This window comes from Phyllobates terribilis, unplaced genomic scaffold, assembly GCF_046119375.1.
Source record: "Phyllobates terribilis strain yellow unplaced genomic scaffold, ASM4611937v1 Scaffold_3__8_contigs__length_932513732, whole genome shotgun sequence".
In the NCBI taxonomy this organism is placed as follows: domain Eukaryota; kingdom Metazoa; phylum Chordata; class Amphibia; order Anura; family Dendrobatidae; genus Phyllobates; species Phyllobates terribilis.
Window position 1 is genome coordinate 43,580,087 of NW_027362763.1, and position 18,762 is coordinate 43,598,848.

Genomic DNA, 18,762 nt, shown 5'->3' on the forward strand with positions numbered 1-18,762 from the left:
CTTCCCGTAATCCCTCTCAAAAACCAAAGATGCGTGTCTATCATACTGACACCTCATTAGCAAAGATTTCACTCTGGAGATCTCCTCGCGGCTACCTCCAGTTGAGACAAGATGCTCGAGTTTCCTCCTCAGGCCCTGATACAGGCGGTACCTGTCCAGGCTCCTGAGGCTCGAGAGCTGGCGGAAGAATCTCGCCACCCTTTTCTTGAACATCTCCCACCACTCTGACTTACTACTACAAAGATCCAGTAAGGGTACCTGGCTCTGAAGAAAATCTTCAAAGGACTGTCTTATCTCCGCTTCTTCCAAGAGAGACGAATTGAGCCTCCAAAAGCCTCTTCCCATCCGGGGGGTCTCTGTAACATTCAGGGAAAACAAAATCAAACAGTGATCGGAGAACTCCACCTCAACAACAGATACTGCTGAAGAGACGGCTTCCTCCTTTAAATAAAACCTGTCTATCCTGGACCTACAGTTACCTCTATGATAGGTGAACCCCTCGTGGCCTGCTGTGTGCCGGATGTGGACATCCACCAGGCGAGCCTCACTAGCTATACTATTAAGGGCGACGCTATCATAAGTCAGCTTGTCTCTGGAACCTTCTCTATCCCGGGGCCTCGTGACAGTGTTGAAGTCCCCTCCAAAGACGACCTGCCGACTCGTAAAAAGGTAGGGCTTGATCCTCATAAAGAGACACTTCCAGTCCCATTTAGATTGGGGACCATAGATGTTAATGAGCCAAAGCTCTTGTCCCTTCATGAGGACATCTAATATCAGGCACCTCCCCATTTCTAACTCAATAACCCGTCGGCATTCTACCGGTGCGGTAAAAAGGACCGCCACTCCGCTATACGGCTCGGCCGCAAGAGACCAATAGGAGGGCCCGAGTCTCCACTCCCTCTTAGCTATAAACACCTCTGCCATATTTGGCAGCCTGGTCTCTTGCAAAAAGAAAATGTCAGCTTCAACCAGGCTGAGAAAATCAAAGGCCGCAAATCTAGCCATGTTTGACTTAATGCTGGCGACATTAATGGACGCCAGCGTCAACGGAGTGGGTACCGCCATCATTGGTGATTGAGTTAGATGGCTTTCTTCTTCCCACTCCCCTTATCCTCTGCCTCAGAGGAGGAATCCTTCCCCCTCTTTAATGACACAGAGGTGTCCATTCCCACATTTTTCCTTCTTTTTTCGTCCTCGTCTCCGGACTCTGGGCCAGTCCCTCCCCCCAAGGACCTTGCATCCCCAGGAGAAGGAGACTCGGCGCCCCCTGTAAGCTCCGCTGAAGCCGGAACCTCACCCTCGGCCTCCTCCTCAGAGGAAGAGATGTTATCAAGGGCTTGGAACCGGTTAGAAAGACCAACTAGAGGGGAGTCGGTTTTACCTTCCTTAGGTACCTTGGTCAGAGCGGGAGAAGATGTTTTATCTCCCTTCTTTCTCTTCTTTTTGGTGCCGAGCTTACGCTTGTGCTCTAGCCACCGCTTATTATCCTCATCCATACTTTCATAATGGGAGGATTCTGAAGCAGAGGCAGTTTCCTCCCTGTGGATCCTCCTGACCTCCTCATCCAACTCATCATCCCTCGGGGCCTCAGCAGCAACACTGGCATCCAGGACAGGGGCTGCCCCGGTAGTCTGGGGCTCGCCCCGCTCCCTCTCCTGTCTGCGCTTGTCTAGACGCCTCAGCTGGGCAGGCGTCTTTTTATTGCTTTTCTTCCCTGGCCCCTCAGCTCCCCCACCCCTGCTAGTCCCCTCTCCAGCAGAATCGGCCTCACGGCTTACTCCCACCGGGGTCTCGACTGCATTAGCAAAGGAGCGAGGACAACGGCTGAATGGGTGGCCTAACTCACCACACAGGTGGCACCTAATCTCCACACAAGAGGCGGCAAGATGGCCGACACCCCACACAACGCGCATTTCTGCACGGTGCAGTTTGCACTGAAGTGTGTGGGGTCGCCGCACCTGTGACAGAGCTTCGGTTGCCCCTGGTAGAAGACCAGGATACGATCCCTACCCAGGAAGGCAGACGATGGAATGTGGGCAACCGTACCACCTGAACGCTTAAGTTTTACCATAAACGTCCAGGCCCCTGACCAGATACCAAACTCGTCGCGGTTTTTCTTTGGCATCTCCACCACCTCTCCATACTGACCAAGCCACGTCATGATGTCATAGCAAGAAAGCGACTCGTTACGAGTCATCATGGTCACTTTCTTGATCTGTTTTTGGCGAGACACTGCCTGAACGGCAAAGTCTCACCAGCCGGGCTCATTTTTTGTCAACTCATAATTCGCCCAGAAGAGCTCAAGCCCCTCCGGCCGAACAAAGCTGACATCAAACTCAGGCGTGGAATAGGGATGTATCAAGGCGTAGATGTCAATCGCCTTGAAGCCCATCCTCAGCAGGAGCTCCACAACTTTAGACCTTGGCGGACATGCATCACTGCCCCTCCACCGAAGACGGACCACATTCCTACGCACACTGCCTGGCCCGGCTGTTGGGAGGGACCACACTGTATCTCCCCCTTTTTGCTCTCGGAAGGCCCCGAGGCCATGCCTCTCTATCCAGAAGGATAGATCAACCTCTCGACCCTCTACCATTAGTGATCTCTTCCCCTTCTTTAGAGCCTCCAGAAGTCGCCGTTGCAACATGCCGTCCCCAAAGCCCGGAGACGAGGAGGATGCCCTATTTGCCCCGGAGGTGATACTGGCATAACTCTGGACAGGTGTTGCCACCCCCGGGGGGGCAACAGGACCAGTGACCACATCAGCCCCAACAGTATCACCATTACCCACCTCCATCTCACCCTCCACCAAACCAGCAACCACACCACTAGACAATGAATTATCTTCATTCACCTCCACGACCACATTCATTCCTGCTGGACCAGTAACAATGGCGGATGACCTTTTGACCTCCGCATCAGGCACAAGGGGCTCAGTCACCTCCATAGAACTGGAGGCGACCTCACCCCCGGTCTTATGTGTGCCCTCCACATCATCGGTCGGTAATTTCCGCTGTTTGGCATTTGGTATAATGTGCCAGTGATCTCTAGCTGCAGTTAGGCGCCGCTGATCTTTAGCATCAGGATCTTCCGTACCAGCGACGCCAACAGAAAATAGCACTTTCGTGGGAGGACAGGAACGCTCAAGCCCCAACAGCGCCCCCTAACACTGCCGCCGCTTCTCAACTAAGTGATCAGCGGCAACAGCATTCAGAGGCGCCGAGGCTACCGGAGCTGCCCCCGACACCGGGCTGCTCCCCCCTCCCACTGAGGAGCGCACCACAGCATCGTGGCCGGATGGAACGCCCGCCGCCGGGCCGCCCTCACTGTCCAGCCTCTCGGCTGATGCACCTCCTGCTGCGTCCCCGCTACTACAAGCAGAGACGGAGCTCTGCGCCTCACTACCGCGCTCTGTAATCTCCCCGCGCCTTTGCACCGGATCCACAGCAGAACCCGGGCTGGGCTGGGCAACGGGGCTTATACAGCGAGCTTAGCCTGCCGCTGACTCAGGGGGTACAGGGAGGGGGGCATATACGTATCTTACCGCTTCCTGCAGCTTTGGCTTGGTCTTCTTTGCCTTTTTGTGGCCCCCAGGTGCCTCTTCTGGTAGATCGTCACCAAGATGGAAGTTTTGTAGGCACTCTGGGGACTCCAGGAGCTTAATCTCCGCCATTAGCGCCCCTCCCTGGCCGCTGCTGTCACTGTCCTCCCCAGAGCCGGCAGAACTGTGACCGGATGTCACTGTCGCCTGTCCTGCAGGGAGCTCGCTGCACGTGGCCTGCGGGTGACTTTGCAGGCTGCCAGGTGGGGCTTGCTGCTGGTCATCATCACTCTCATCATCTACCTGGCTCTCAGGCTGCAGCCCTATCTGCCTTTGCTCTCTGGTATCAGCCATTTCTCTGTAGCGGTCTTCATTTATAAGTTTTTCTTTGAAAGGACCACTCTGCTCCCTGATGGTGGCTTTCCTAAGTTCCAGGCGTGAATTTCACTGCTCAGTCTTTTTACCTCGGCTTGGAGTTTTGCCTTCCTTGATTTGGAGGCCCCCGCAGCTTTGGCGCTTGTGCAGCGCAGCTCCTCCCGGAGCCTCCTGATGAGCTTACTGGCATCTTCATACTCACGGAGGCGGATCATGACCCGGGAGAAATAGGTGGACACAGACTCCCGGGGTCCCTGCAGCGCCCATTCCACCTCAGGGAGGTCGGCCTCACCTCCGTGAGCACTCAGCTTTCCTCCGGAAGGAGCGCCATCTTGCACGCCGCTGTCAGGCTTTTCCTCCATGCTGGAAGCCTTGCGGCTTCTGGGGGTCTCCACAATCCCGGGGGGAGTAGGAGCCACATTGCTGCGACTCCTGGTGCAGCGTCTCACCCCCAAGTCCTCTGATGTGCAGGCCGGTTGCTGGTTTCTTCTGCCCCCCGCCGGCCTGGTTCGGGAAGCAGAAGCCTGGGACTTGGCTCCATCACTCATCCCAGAAACCCGCTCCCTCCCTGGGAAAGAGAGAGAGCAGGTCCCCAGGTGGAGAGGTGTTGGTTTCTCAGAGATCAGGAGCTCACAGCAGGATCTGCAGCCACCACACCCATAATCAGCACACTGACTAGCAGCTGATCAGAGCTGCACCCAGTATGCTGCTGGTGCAGTCACTGTGTACATACATTATATTACTGATCCTGAGTTACATCCTGTATTATACTCCAGAGCTGCACTCACTATTCTGCTGGTGCAGTCACTGTGTACATACATTACATTACTGATCCTGAGTTACCTCCTGTATTATACTCCAGAGCTGCACTCACTATTCTGCTGGTGCAGTCACTGTGTACATACATTATATTACTGATCCTGAGTTACATCCTGTATTATACTCCAGAGCTGCACTCACTATTCTGCGGGTGCAGTCACTATGTACATACATTACATTACTGATCCTGAGTTACATCCTGTATTATACTCCAGAGCTGCACTCACTATTCTGCTGGTGCAGTCACTGTGTACATACATTACATTACTGATCCTGTACTGATCCTGAATTACATCCTGTATTATACTCCAGAGCTGCACTCACTATTCTGCTGGTGCAGTCACTGTGTACATACATTACATTACTGATCCTGAGTTACATCCTGTATTATACTCCAGAGCTGCACTCACTATTCTGCTGGTCCAGCCGCTCCCTCTCTCCTCACACACATATTATACATATATACAGAATAATAACTACCTACACCATGACATCTGGTCCGGTTACCAAACAAATAATAACAATATAATAAACAATAACCGACAAATTATATACAAACTAATATATACATTCTTTTTTTTTTTTTTTTTAATAAATAAAATAAATGCTAACTATACAAATATATACAAGACAAAACAAAACCCCCCACACTCGAGCCCACCAGTACCTCCCCGGCACTGACCTGAGAGCTGGTCCTGCGTCTCATGCCTCAGTCCATGTCCAACGTCCATAGGACAGATCAGGCAGTGCCAGTTTTTCACCCAAATAACCAGTGTCCCACAAGATGAACCCACCTCCCCCCTTTTCCCTCCACCCAACCTAACACCTACACCCAAACCCATATATACAATATATACAGAAACAAACAATACAATAACCACAACTGACAAAGCCCAAGTTCGGCGCCTGCAGCCCTACATCACTGTCTACTGATCAATAAAACAAAAATCTATGGTGTCAGCAGCAGCCCACCACCAGGAGAGGAGATGACCAGACTAGGACACACTAAAAGAAAAGCCCCTCCAGAGGAGAGCGGCCCTCTGTGTGCCCAGTCTCTCATACTCCAGAGAGCGCACCTTCACCAGGTCACTGAGTATGGTCCTAAACACATAGTCCACTGGGAGGATTTTCCGCTGCGTCGATACTAAGCACCGTGCGTTCCACGTGTGATACCTAACCACTGCGCTAACTAGAAATAAGGTGCAGCGGTCCCGACCACCCAGGTCCCCGAATGCTCCATAGGCCCATTACGCATAAGAGAGACCGGCCAGCCGGGGCCAGCCAATGGAGGCGCCCACCCTGTTGTACACCTCTGTGTTAAAGGGACAACGAAGCAGGAAGTGGTCCATGCTTTCAAGCATGGTACCACAATGCTCCCGAGGACAGTTCCTGTCCTCAGAGCTCCTACACTTCAGATTGTCCCTCACACACAGTTTCCCATGGAAGCAGCGCCAAGCCAAGTCCCAAACCTTCGAGGGGATCCTGATAGAATTCAAAAGATGCAGACCCACCCCAAGATCCCGACTTGGGCAATCCCTGAGCGCCAGAGGCCTCTGAAAATGGGTCAAAGAACCTTTTTGTCAAGGAGCTTCCTTGGCAGAGTCCTGACCTCCCACATTCCCAGACCCCACCGGCGAATTACCTTCAGAACCACGGTAGCGTAAGCCGGGAGATGTCCATGCGGTGTGCGGAGATCCTTCACTTGCCCTCCTGTCTCCCATTCCTGGAAGAAAGGCTGAAACCATCCCTTACAGGAGAATACCCACGGAGGAGCCCTCTCTTTCCAGAGGTCTGCAATATTGATCTTAATGAAGGTATTCACAAGGAATACCACAGGGTTGACCATACTCAACCCTCCTAGTCTCCTCGTACGGTAAGTAACCTCCCTCTTGACCAGGTTCAGTCTATTCCCCCATAACAGTTGGAAGAACAAACTGTAGACCCGAGTCCAGAGAGGCTCCGGCAAGATGCACACACTGCCCAGATAGATCAGCAAAGGGAGCAGGTAAGTTTTGATCAGGTTTACCCTTTCCCTTAGGGTCAAAGACCAACCCTTCCATTGGTTCACCTTCTGAGTGGCGATCTCTAGCCTGCTGTCCCAATTTTGTTTGGGGTAATCCCCCTGGCCAAATTCGATGCCAAGAACTTTTGCAGAGACTTTGAGTTCTGGAAGGGTGTCCGGGAGATCAAAACCAGGATCTCCTCCTCCCAGCCAGAGACTCTCACACTTATCCCGGTTGATCTTAGACCCGGATGCCTCCGAGTAGCGATTTACCTCTGACATCAGCCATTCTGCCTCTCCATCAGAGGAAACAAAAACGGTGACGTCATCGGCATACGCCACCACTCTCAGAGTGGCTTCCGGTGCTGCCCAGTCCATCCTGATCCCAGCCAACGGTCCACGCTCCACCCTCCTAAGAAGTGTGTCAATCGCAAACACGTACAGTAGCGGGTTCAAGGGACAACCCTGGAGAACACCACACCCAACCTCAAAAGAGCTGCCAATCCAACCGTTCACAAGTGGGAAACTCTCTGCCCCAGCGTACAAGGTCTTAAGCCAATCAACAAACCCCCCCGGCAGGCCATACCTCAGAAGGACAGACCAGAGGTACTCATGATTAACCCGATCAAACGCTTTTGCCTGGTCCAATGACAGCATGTACCCCTTCCAGTGACCAGCCCTACCCTGCTCCACCGCCTCTCGGACACAGAGTACAGCACTAATTGTACTGCGGCCCGGAACAGAGCAATGCTGGGCCCCCGAAAGGAGCTGGGGTGCAAATTTCACCAGCCGATTAAACAGCACCTTTGCCAAAACCTTCCTGTCTGCATTGAGAAGCGCTATGGGACGCCAATTCTCAATGCAAGATGGGTCCTTACCCTTTGACAAGATGATCAGGGCAGACCTCCTCATTGACTTTGGCAGAGTGCCCGAGGAAAGACACTCATTGAATACCTCAGTCAAGAGGGGAACCAAGGCATCCTTAAAGGTCTTATAGAATTCAGATGTTAAGCCATCTGGACCGGGAGATTTCTTTAGGGCAAGCCCTTCAATCGCCAACTTAACTTCCTCTTCCCTGATCATCTCTGTCAAAACACCAAGAGAGGGGTCTACCCCTGGTTCGGGGACGGCTTCAGCCAGAAAAGCCGACATCTCATCCCAATCCAGATCCCTCTTCCCCAAGAGGTGCGAGTAGAAGGATCTGACGACCTCCAGGATCCCTGATCTGGATCTTTTCAGGGACCCCGCAGTGTCAACCAGTCCTGTAACAACTTTACTATTCACTGACATCTTGCAGTTTCTGTAAGAGTCGGGCGAGCGGTACTTCCCGTAATCCCTCTCAAAAACCAAAGATGCGTGTCTATCATACTGACACCTCATTAGCAAAGATTTTACTCTGGAGATCTCCTCGCGGCTACCTCCAGTTGAGACAAGATGCTCGAGTTTCCTCCTCAGGCCCTGATACAGGCGATACCTGTCCAGGCTCCTGAGGCTCGAGAGCTGGCGGAAGAATCTCGCCACCCTTTTCTTAAACATCTCCCACCACTCTGACTTACTACTACAAAGGTCCAGTAAGGGTACCTGGCTCTGAAGAAAATCTTCAAAGGACTGTCTTATCTCCGCTTCTTCCAAGAGAGATGAATTGAGCCTCCAAAAGCCTCTTCCCATCCGGGGGGTCTCTGTAACATTCAGGGAAAACAAAATCAAACAGTGATCGGAGAACTCCACCTCAACAACAGATACTGCTGAAGAGACGGCTTCCTCCTTTAAATAAAACCTGTCTATCCTGGACCTACAGTTACCTCTATGATAGGTGAACCCCTCGTGGCCTGGGGTGTGCCGGATGTGGACATCCACCAGGCGAGCCTCACTCGCTATACTATTAAGGGCGACGCTATCATAAGTCAGCTTGTCTCTGGAACCTCCTCTATCCCGGGGCCTCGTGACAGTGTTGAAGTCCCCTCCAAAGATGACCTGCCGACTCGTAAAAAGGTAGGGCTTGATCCTCGTAAAGAGACACTTCCGGTCCCACTTAGATTGGGGACCATAAATGTTAATGAGCCGAAGCTCCTGTCCCTTCATGAGGACATCTAATATCAGGCACCTCCCCATTTCTAACTCAATAACCCGTCGGCATTCTACCGGTGCGGTAAAAAGGACCGCCACTCCGCTATACGGCTCGGCCGCAAGAGACCAATAGGAGGGCCCGAGTCTCCACTCCCTCTTAGCTATAAACACCTCCGCAATATTTGGCAGCCTGGTCTCCGGCAAAAAGAAAATGTCAGCTTCAACCCGGCTGAAAAAATCAAAGGCCGTAAATCTAGCCATATTTGACTTAATGCTGGCGACATTAATGGACGCCAGCGTCAACGGAGTGGGTACCGCCATCATTGGTGATTAAGTTAGATGGATTTCCTCTTCCCACTCCCCTTATCCTCTGCCTCAGAGGAGGAATCCTTCCCCCTCTTTAATGACACAGAAGTGTCCATTCCAGCATTTTTCCTTCTTTTCTCGTCCTCGTCTCCGGACTCTGGGCCAGTCCCTCCCCCCAAGGACCTTGCATCCCCAGGAGAAGGAGACTTGGCACCCCCTGTAAGCTCCGCTGAAGCCGGAACCTCACCCTCAGCCTCCTCTTCTGAGGAAGAGATGTTATCAAGGGCTTGGAACCGGTTAGAAAGACCAACCAAAGGGGAGTCGGTTTTACTTTCCTTGGTCAGAGCGGGAGAAGATGTTTTATCTCCCTTCTTTTTCTTCTTTTTGGTGCCGAGCTTACGCTTGTTCTCTAGCCAACGCTTATTATCCTCATCCATACTTTCATAATGGGAGGATTCTGAGGCAGAGGCAGTTTCCTCCCTGTGGATCCTCCTGACCTCCTCATCCAACTCATCATCCCTCGGGGCCTCAGCAGCAACACTGGCATCCAGGACAGGGGCTGCCCCGGTAGTCTGGGGCTCGCCCCGCTCCCTCTCCTGTCTGCGCTTGTCTAGACGCCTCAGCTGGGCAGGCATCTTTTTATTGCTTTTCTTCCCTGGCCCCTCAGCTCCCCCACCCCTGCTAGTCCCCTCTCCAGCAGAATCGGCCTCACGGCTTACTCCCACCGGGGTCTCGACTGCATTAGCAAAGGAGCGAGGACAACGGCTGAATGGGTGAACTAACTCACCACACAGGTGGCACCTAATCTCCACACAAGAGGCGGCAAGATGGCCGACACCCCCACACAACGCGCATTTCTGCACGGTGCAGTTTGCACTGAAGTGTGTGGGGTCGCCGCACCTGTGACAGAGCTTCGGTTGCCCCTGGTAGAAGACCAGGATACGATCCCTACCCAGGAAGGCAGACGATGGAATGTGGGCAACCGTACCACCTGAATGCTTAAGTTTTACCATAAACGTCCAGGCCCCTGACCAGATACCAAACTCGTCGCGGTTTTTCTTTGGCATCTCCACCACCTCTCCATACCGACCAAGCCACGTCATGATGTCATAGCAAGAAAGCGACTCGTTACGAGTCATCACAGTCACTTTCTTGATCTGGTTTTGGCGAGACACTGCCTGAACGGCAAAGTCTCGCCAGCCGGGCTCTTTTTTTGCCAACTCATAATTCGCCCAGAAGAGCTCAAGCCCCTCCGGCCAAACAAAGCTGACATCAAACTCAGGCGTGGAATAGGGATGTATCAAGGCGTAGATGTCAATCGCCTTGAAGCCCATCCTCAGCAGGAGCTCCACAACTTTAGACCTTGGCGGACATGCATCACTGCACCTCCACCGAAGACAGACCACATTCCTACGCACACTGCCTGGCCCGGCTGTTGGGAGGGACCACACTGTATCCCCCCCTTTTGCTCTCGGAAGACCCCGAGGCCATGCCTCTCTATCCAGAAGGATAGATCAACCTCTCGACCCTCTACCATTAGTGATCTCTTCCCCTTCTTTAGAGCCTCCAGAAGGCGCCGTTGCAACATGCCGTCCCCAAAGCCCGGAGACGAGGAGGATGCCCTATTTTCCCCGGAGGTGACACTGGCATAACTCTGGACAGGTGTTGCCACCCCCGGGGGGGCAACCGGACCAGTGATCACATCAGCCCCAACAGTATCACCATTACCCACCTCCATCTCACCGTCCACCAAACCAGCAACCACACCACTAGACAATGAATTAGCCTCATTCACCCCCACCACCACATTCATTCCTGCTGGACCAGTAACAATGGCAGATGACATTTTGACCTCCGCATCAGGCACAAGGGGCTCAGTCACCTCCATGGAACTGGAGGCGACCTCACCCCCGGTCTTATGTGTGCCCTCCGCATCATCGGTCGGTAATTTCCGGTTTGGCATTTGGTATAATGTGCCGCTGATCTTTACCTGCTGTTAGGCGCCGCTGATCTTTAGCATCAGGATCTTCCGGACCAGCGACGCCAACACAAAATAGCACTTTCGTGGGAGGACCGGAACGCTCAGCCCCGACAGCCCCCTCACACTGCCACCGCTTCTCAACCAAGTGATCAGCGGCAACAGCATTCAGAGGTGCCGAGGCTACCGGAGCTGCCCCCGACACCGGGCCGCTCCCCCCTCCCACTGAGAAGCGCACCACAGCATCGTGGCCTGACGGAACGCCCGCCGCCGGGCCGCCCTCACTGTGCAGCCTCTCGGCTGATGCACCTCCTGCTGCGTGCCCACTACTACAAGCAGAGACGGAGCTCTGCGCCTCACTACCGCGCTCTGTAATCTCCCCGCGCCTTTGCACCGGATCCACAGCAGAACCCGGGCTGGGCTGGGCAATGGGGCTTATACACCGAGCTGAGCCTGCCCGCGACTCAGGGGGTACAGGGAGGGGGCATATACATAGCTTACCGCTTCCTGCAGCTTTGGCTTGGTCTTCTTTGCCTTTTTGTGGCCCCCAGGTGCCTCTTCTGGTAGATCGTCACCAAGATGGAAGTTTTGTAGGCACACTGGGGACTCCAGGAGCTTAATCTCCGCCATTAGCGCCCCTCCCTGGCCGCTGCTGTCACTGTCCTCCTCAGAGCCGGCAGAACTGCGACCGGATGTCACTGTCGCCTGTCCTGCAGGGAGCTCGCTGCACGTGGCCTGCGGGTGACTTTGCAGGCTGCCAGGTGGGGCTTCCTGCTGGTCATCATCACTCTCATCATCTACCTGGCTCTCAGGCTGCAGCCCCATCTGCCTTTGCTCTCTGGTATCAGCCATTTCTCTAAAGCGGTCTTCATTTATAAGTTTTTCTTTGAAAGGACCACTCTGCTCTAAGATGGTGGCTTTCCTAAGTTCCAGGAGATGAATTTCACTGGTCAGTCTTTTTATCTCTGCTTGGAGCTTGGCCTTCCTTGGTTTGGAGGCCCCTGCAGCTTTTGCGCTTGTGCAGCGCAGCTCCTCCCGGAGCCTCCTGATGAGCTTACTCGCATCTTCATACTCACGGAGGTGGATCATGACCCGGGAGGCATAGGTGGACACAGACTCCCGGGGTCCCTGCAGCGCCCAACCCCCCTCAGGGAGGAGCTTCTAGGAGTCTCCACAGTCCCGGGGGGAGTAGGAGCCACATTTCTGCGACTCCTGGTGGAGCGTCTCACCCCCGAGTCCTCTGATGTGCAGGCCGGTTGCTGGTTTCTTCTGCCCCCCGCCGGCTTGGTTCGGGAAGCAGAAGCCTGGGGCTTGGCTCCTTCACTCATCCCAGAAACCGGCTCCCTCCCTGGGAAAGAGAGAGAGCAGGTCCCCAGGAGGAGAGGTGTTGGTTTCTCAGAGATCAGGAGCTCACAGCTGGTGCAGTCACTGTGTACATACATTACATTACTGATCCTGCGCTGATCCTGAGTTACATCCTGTATTATCCTTCAGAGCTGCACTCACTATTCTGCTGGTGCAGTCACTGTGTACATACATTACATTACTGATCCTGCGCTGATCCTGAGTTACATCCTGTATTATCCTTCAGAGCTGCACTCACTATTCTGCTGGTGCAGTCACTGTGTACATACATTACATTACTGATCCTGCGCTGATCCTGAGTTACATCCTGTATTATCCTTCAGAGCTGCACTCACTATTCTGCTGGTGCAGTCACTGTGTACATACATTACATTACTGATCCTGCGCTGATCCTGAGTTACATCCTGTATTATCCTTCAGAGCTGCACTCACTATTCTTCTGGTGCAGTCACTGTGTACATACTGTAATGCACACGCCCGGGCTGAGCGGCGTGTGCGTGTGATTGTAGTGATTCCACTGTACCGTACCGGAGAGTGCCTGGAGGGGCGTAACTAAGTGTCTGCCCGACCCGACCAAGATCGCACGACGGCATACGACCCCAGTGCACCAGGGAGGAACCGAGCAGAGGTACCAGGGTCTACTCCAGGTCAGACTCCGGACACGGCTGTTGGCCCACACCGGGGAATACAGGAACTGGAAGGTTTAGGCTGGCACACTGGTATGCAGACGGGGAGGTACTGGCAGGTACAACAGGTTGGAGCACAGAGAGGATAGAACCCAGTACAGACTGGGACTTCTGGAACAGAACCGCAAAAGCGGTATACAAACACAGCAGGTTGAGAGCAAGACGAGGCCGCCAGGAGCGGAGCAAAGAGTCAGAGCAGAGCGAGGCTGCCGGAGCAGCGAGCAAAGGGTCTCAGCAGAGGGAGACTGCCGGAGCAGCGAGCAAAGGGTCTGAGCAGAGCGAGACTGCCGGAGCAGCGAGCAAAGGGTAAGAGCAGGGTAGGACTGCCGGAGCAGTGAGCAAGAGGAAACAGAGCGAGACTGCCGGAGCAGCGAGCAAAGGGTCAGAGCAAACTACCGGAGCAGCAATCTAGAGGGAGCAGGGCGAGACTGCCAGAGCAGCGAGCAAGAGGGAGCAGGGCGAGGCTGCCGGAGCAGCGAGCAAAGGGTCAGAGCAGAGTAGGACTGCCGGAGCAGCGAGCAAAGGGTCAGAGCAGAGTAGGACTGCCGGAGCAGCGAGCAAAGGGTCAGAGCAGAGCAGGACTGCCGGAGCAGCGAGCAAAGGGTAAGAGCAGACTGCCGGAGCAGCGAGCAAGAGGGCAGAGAGCAGAACGAGGCTGCCGGAGCAGTGAGAAAGAAGGAGCAGAGCGAGACTGCTGGAGCAGTGAGAAAGAAGGAGAGAGCAGAACGAGACTGCCGGAGCAGTGAGAAAGAGGGAGCTGAGCGAGACTGCCGGAGCAGTGAGGTAAAGGGAGAGAGCAGAACGAGACTGCCGGAGCAGTGAGAAAGAGCAGAGCAGGACGAGACCGCCTGGAGTGGTGAGCAAGAGCAGAGCAGGACGAGACCGCCTGGAGCGGTGAGCAAGAGCAGAGCAGTACGAGACCGCCTGGAGCGGTGAGCAAGAGCAGAGCAGGACGAGACCGCCTGGAGCAGTGAGCAAGAGCAGAGCAGGACGAGGCCGCCTGGAGCGGTGAGCAAGAGCAGAGCAGGACGAGGCCGCCTGGAGCGGAGAGCAAGGCAGAGCAGGGAGGACAGGGCTCTGTTCACACGGAACAGACAGGAAGGGAAAGGCAGAGCCAGATACCCACAGGGTACTTGCAGAGAAGTAGCGAGTGGACCACAAACTCACAAACGGAAGTACAGAGACAACAAGCAGGAGTTAGGTACGAGTTCAGACTCTGCAGAAAAAGGAAAGGAACGGACATAGAGAAAAAACAGGTAAAAGATAGGAGAGAGTTCAGACTGGAACTGAGTGTACGGAGGAGACCGACACTGCAGCGGAATACAGGAGCGGGTCTGGGAATACGGCCCCCAGAGAGGCGGGACGAACAGGCAAGGAGCGTGTTCAGACAGGACAGACAAGATACAGGAGCAGGTCTAGGTAATCGGCCCCTAGAAGGCGGGAGGAACAGGCTAGGAGCGTGTTCAGACGGGCGTGGAAATACAGCCTCCAGGATAGGCAGACAAGAGGCAAGGAACGTGTACAGACTGCAGGTTAGGGTACACAGATAGGACACAGTACAGACATGGGAACAGATACTGCAAGACAGGTAACATAGACAGGACCTGGCATGTCAGAGACAAAAGCCAACTGACAGGGCAAGATGCTCAGGCAGGGATTGATTGGAGCAGCTGGGTTAAATACCAGGTGACAGACAGCAATAGGCTGAGGACGCACAAGGGGTGTGACCCACAGCAGGTACAAAAAGCAGGAAGTGATCGGGCGCCGCCCTTAAGCAGCAGAAACAGACACAAACAGACAGCATGGAGGGAAGCCAGAGAGACATTCTCAAGTGCGCGCTTTTGCACAGTGGGAGATGGACCACTATGCAAAGACGCTGCCAGGTATGTTACACATACATTACATTACTGATCCTGAGTTACATCCTGTGTTATACTCCAGAGCTGTGCTCACTATTCTGCTGGTGCAGTCACTGTGTACACACATTACATTACTGATCCTGTACTGATCCTGAGTTACATCCTGTATTATACTTCAGGGCTTCACTCACTATTCTGCTTGTGCAGTCACTGTGTACTGTGAGTCACTGGTGTTATATACGAGGGGAGATATGTGTCACTTCGGTTGCTAGCCTGTGTGAACTGAAACCTACAAACTTTCTGCCAGCATGTTATATGCTGGGGGTTAACTCACTTAAAGGGTGTGTTTTTTTGTGAATAGCATAGAGGGTGGGAAGCCATTCACACTACCTCCCCTCAGGGTGTGGCTGAGCAAGTTTAAATGCTCGGTCCTGTTTTTTTTCTGTGTTGGTGAGTATGGAGAGACAAGTCTCCAGGCAGTGTAACTTCAGCTCAGAGAGGAGTTGAAGGTGCTGCAAATTGGTGCAGGGCGAACCGGCACACATATGGATTGTGTTACCATTTGTCTTTTGTTTTACCTTTATGCCAGCAAAGCTAAGTTTATTTTTGCTGAAGTCTGCAGTGCTTTATCCTGACATAATAAACCTGCAGACCAAACAGTTCCTGTGTCTACTTCCGACTGCAGCCGAGCGAGTCATCTTGCTACAATACATACATTACATTACTGATCCTGTACTGATCCTGAGTTACATCCTCTATTATACTCCAGAGCTGCACTCACTATTCTGCTGGTGCAGTCGCTGTGTACATACATTACATTACTGATCCCGAGTTACCTCCTGTATTATACTCCAGAGCTGCACTCACTATTCTGCTGGTGCAGTCACTGTGTACATACATTACATTACTGATCCTGAGTTACATCCTATATTATACTCCAGAGCTGCACTCACTATTCTGCTGGTGCAGTCACTGTGTACATACATTACATTACTGATCCTGTACTGATCCTGAGTTACATCCTGTATTATACTCCAGAGCTGCACTCACTAGTGTTGAGCGAGCACTAAAATGCTCGGGTGCTCGAAGCTCAGGCCGAGCTCACCGTGATACTCGGGTGCTCGACCCGAGCAACGAGCCCAATGTTATTCTATGGGAGACCCGAGCATTTTTGCGGCGGCACCCCCGGCAGTCTGTAGAAAGCCTAAAAAGTGCCCAAAACGAGAGTGACAGTGCTCAAATGACATGGGGATAGCACGGGGATCGCCCCAGGAAGCATTTCTGACCCCCAGGTCACTGCTGTCAACAACGTGGTCAGAGGTATTAAGCCACTTTTACGGGCTCACAAGAAAACGTTCAAAGACTTGTGTATAAGGTAAAATAAATAACCAAAAACAAAAATACTCCTCCACACCTTGGGCTATGTTCACAAGTAGCATTTTTCATGCTTTTTTGCACTTTTGTATTGCTTTCAACCGTGACAAATGCATTCACCGGGAAATGTCATTTTAACATTTTACAACCTTATCTGGCCATGTGCTGTGTGCTGAAAAGACATGGGGACAGCATGGGGAAGACCCCTGGAAGCATCTCTGACACCCAGGTCACTGCCTAAAAGTGTGCCCATCAGAAGTGATCCTTGCCGCATCAGAAGATGCAGACTTGCAACTATCCCCGTGCAAGTCCTTGTCCCAGGGCAGTGTTCAATTGTACCTCCCCCATTCCTTGCAATGCAAGCGCAAGTATGCAGCCTGCCCCCCACCCACCCCCAGGCTGCAATACCATACTGCTAGCTTGATTGCACTTGAAATTGGGTCTTTTAGGCATGTGGAGGCGGAATCTGGCCACCACGTCATGGCTGTGTCGGCGGCCTGGTATCCATACTCAGTCCCCAGCCGCCCGGCGGCCGGGTGTCCATGCTCGGTCCCCAGCCGCCAGGGGGCGGCCAAGTGTCTATACTCGGTCCCCAGCCGCCCCGCGGCCGGGTGTCCACACACGGTCCCCAGCCGCCTGGGGGCGGCCGGGTGTCCATAAGCGGTCCCTATTTGAAGGACAGCCTAACCACAAACATGTGGACAAGTGAATGTGGCCAGGGATGGTCCATCTCATGCCTTCACACTGGGTTAATATTGTGGAAGCCGGGACACAGTTGGACACTGGGATACAACACGTCCTCCAGACATAGAGGATTGCGGGTCCTGGGTCAATCAGGCTTCAACACAAAGTTCACAAGGTAGACAGCAGCAGTAGTCGGCCTCCTACACAACGAGTAAATTATTCATGATCATGAGGCCATCCATCTCCTTAGTTTTCTGATCCTTGGAATGCAAGCGCATGTATGTAGTAGCGGTTAGGCCTGAGGTGGTCAGTGTTTTGGCGCATATCCTACCTCCTCCGAGGATTGCTGGATATTTTTCTTGTACTATCCCAGTTCTATGACTCCCGTTAAAACAAAGCTTCAGGTGATGAATGATCGATGAGGTGGTGGCAAAGGAGAAAGAGCAGGAGGAACAGGGACCATTCACATCAATATCAGGCCAGTCAACCACACCTGTCTTGTAGGATATGTTTCTGTACCAAAAGGAGCGGTTCGGCTACACAGTTATAGGGCATACAGTGAGTGCAATGCTTACCAAAAATTTCGAGGCACTCCAATGCCCCTTGGAAGTGACATGGAGGTCAGAGGGCCTTAACTAAACCGCTTTTTCCATTTATAGCAACTGGGTCTCCTGTGCACTGTTGGCCTAAGCAGTGAATGGAAGGCTTTCCAAAAATTATGAGGAACTGCAATGGCCCTTGAAACAGACGTGGATTACAGCAAACTAAAAACCTTCTACCCATTATTGGGGACTGGGTCTCCCTTAGTGTTCGCCTATGCATTGAAAAGCAAAAGCTGACTAAAATTAGGAGGAAATGCAATGCCCGTTGGAAGAGTCATGGAGGTTAGAGTTAATTAAAAACAACATTTCAATGCCCCATGGAAGAGCTGTGAAGTTCAGAATGGTTTAACAAGACGGTTTTAATACCCCCTTGGAAGAGACGTGGAGGTCGCAGTAGCTTAACAAGACGGTTTTAATGCCCCTTGGAAGAGATATGGAGGTTGCAGTAGCTTAACAAGACAGTTTTAATGCCCCTTGGAAAAGTGGAGGAGGTCGCAGTAGCTTAACAAGACGGTTTTAATGCCCCTTGGAAAAGTAGTGGAGGTTGCAGTAGCTTAACAAGACGGTTTTAATGCCCCTTGGAAGAGACGTGGAGGTCGCAGTAGCTTAACAAGATGGTTTTAATGCCCCTTGGAAAAGTGGTGGAGGTTGCAGTAGCTTAACAAGATGGTTTTAATGCCCCTTGGAAGAGACGTGGAGGTCGCAGTAGCTTAACAAGATGGTTTTAATGCCCCTTGGAAGAGACGTGGAGGTTGCAGTAGCATAACAAGACGGTTTTAATGCCCCTTGGAAAAGTGGTGGAGGTCGCAGTAGATTAACAAGACGGTTTTAAGGCCCCTTGGAAGAGACGTGGAGGTCGCAGTAGAATAAAAAGACAATATCAATGCCCCTTGGAAAAGTGGTGGAGGTCACAGTAGCTTAACAAGATGGTTTTAATGCACCTTGGAAGAGACGTGGAGGTCGCAGTGGAATAGAAAGACAATATCAATGCCCCTTGAAAATGTGATGGAGGTCGCAGTAGCTTAACAAGACGATTTTAATGCCACTTGGAAAAGTGGTGGAGGTCGCAGTAGCTTACCAAGACGGTTTTAATGCCCCTTGGAA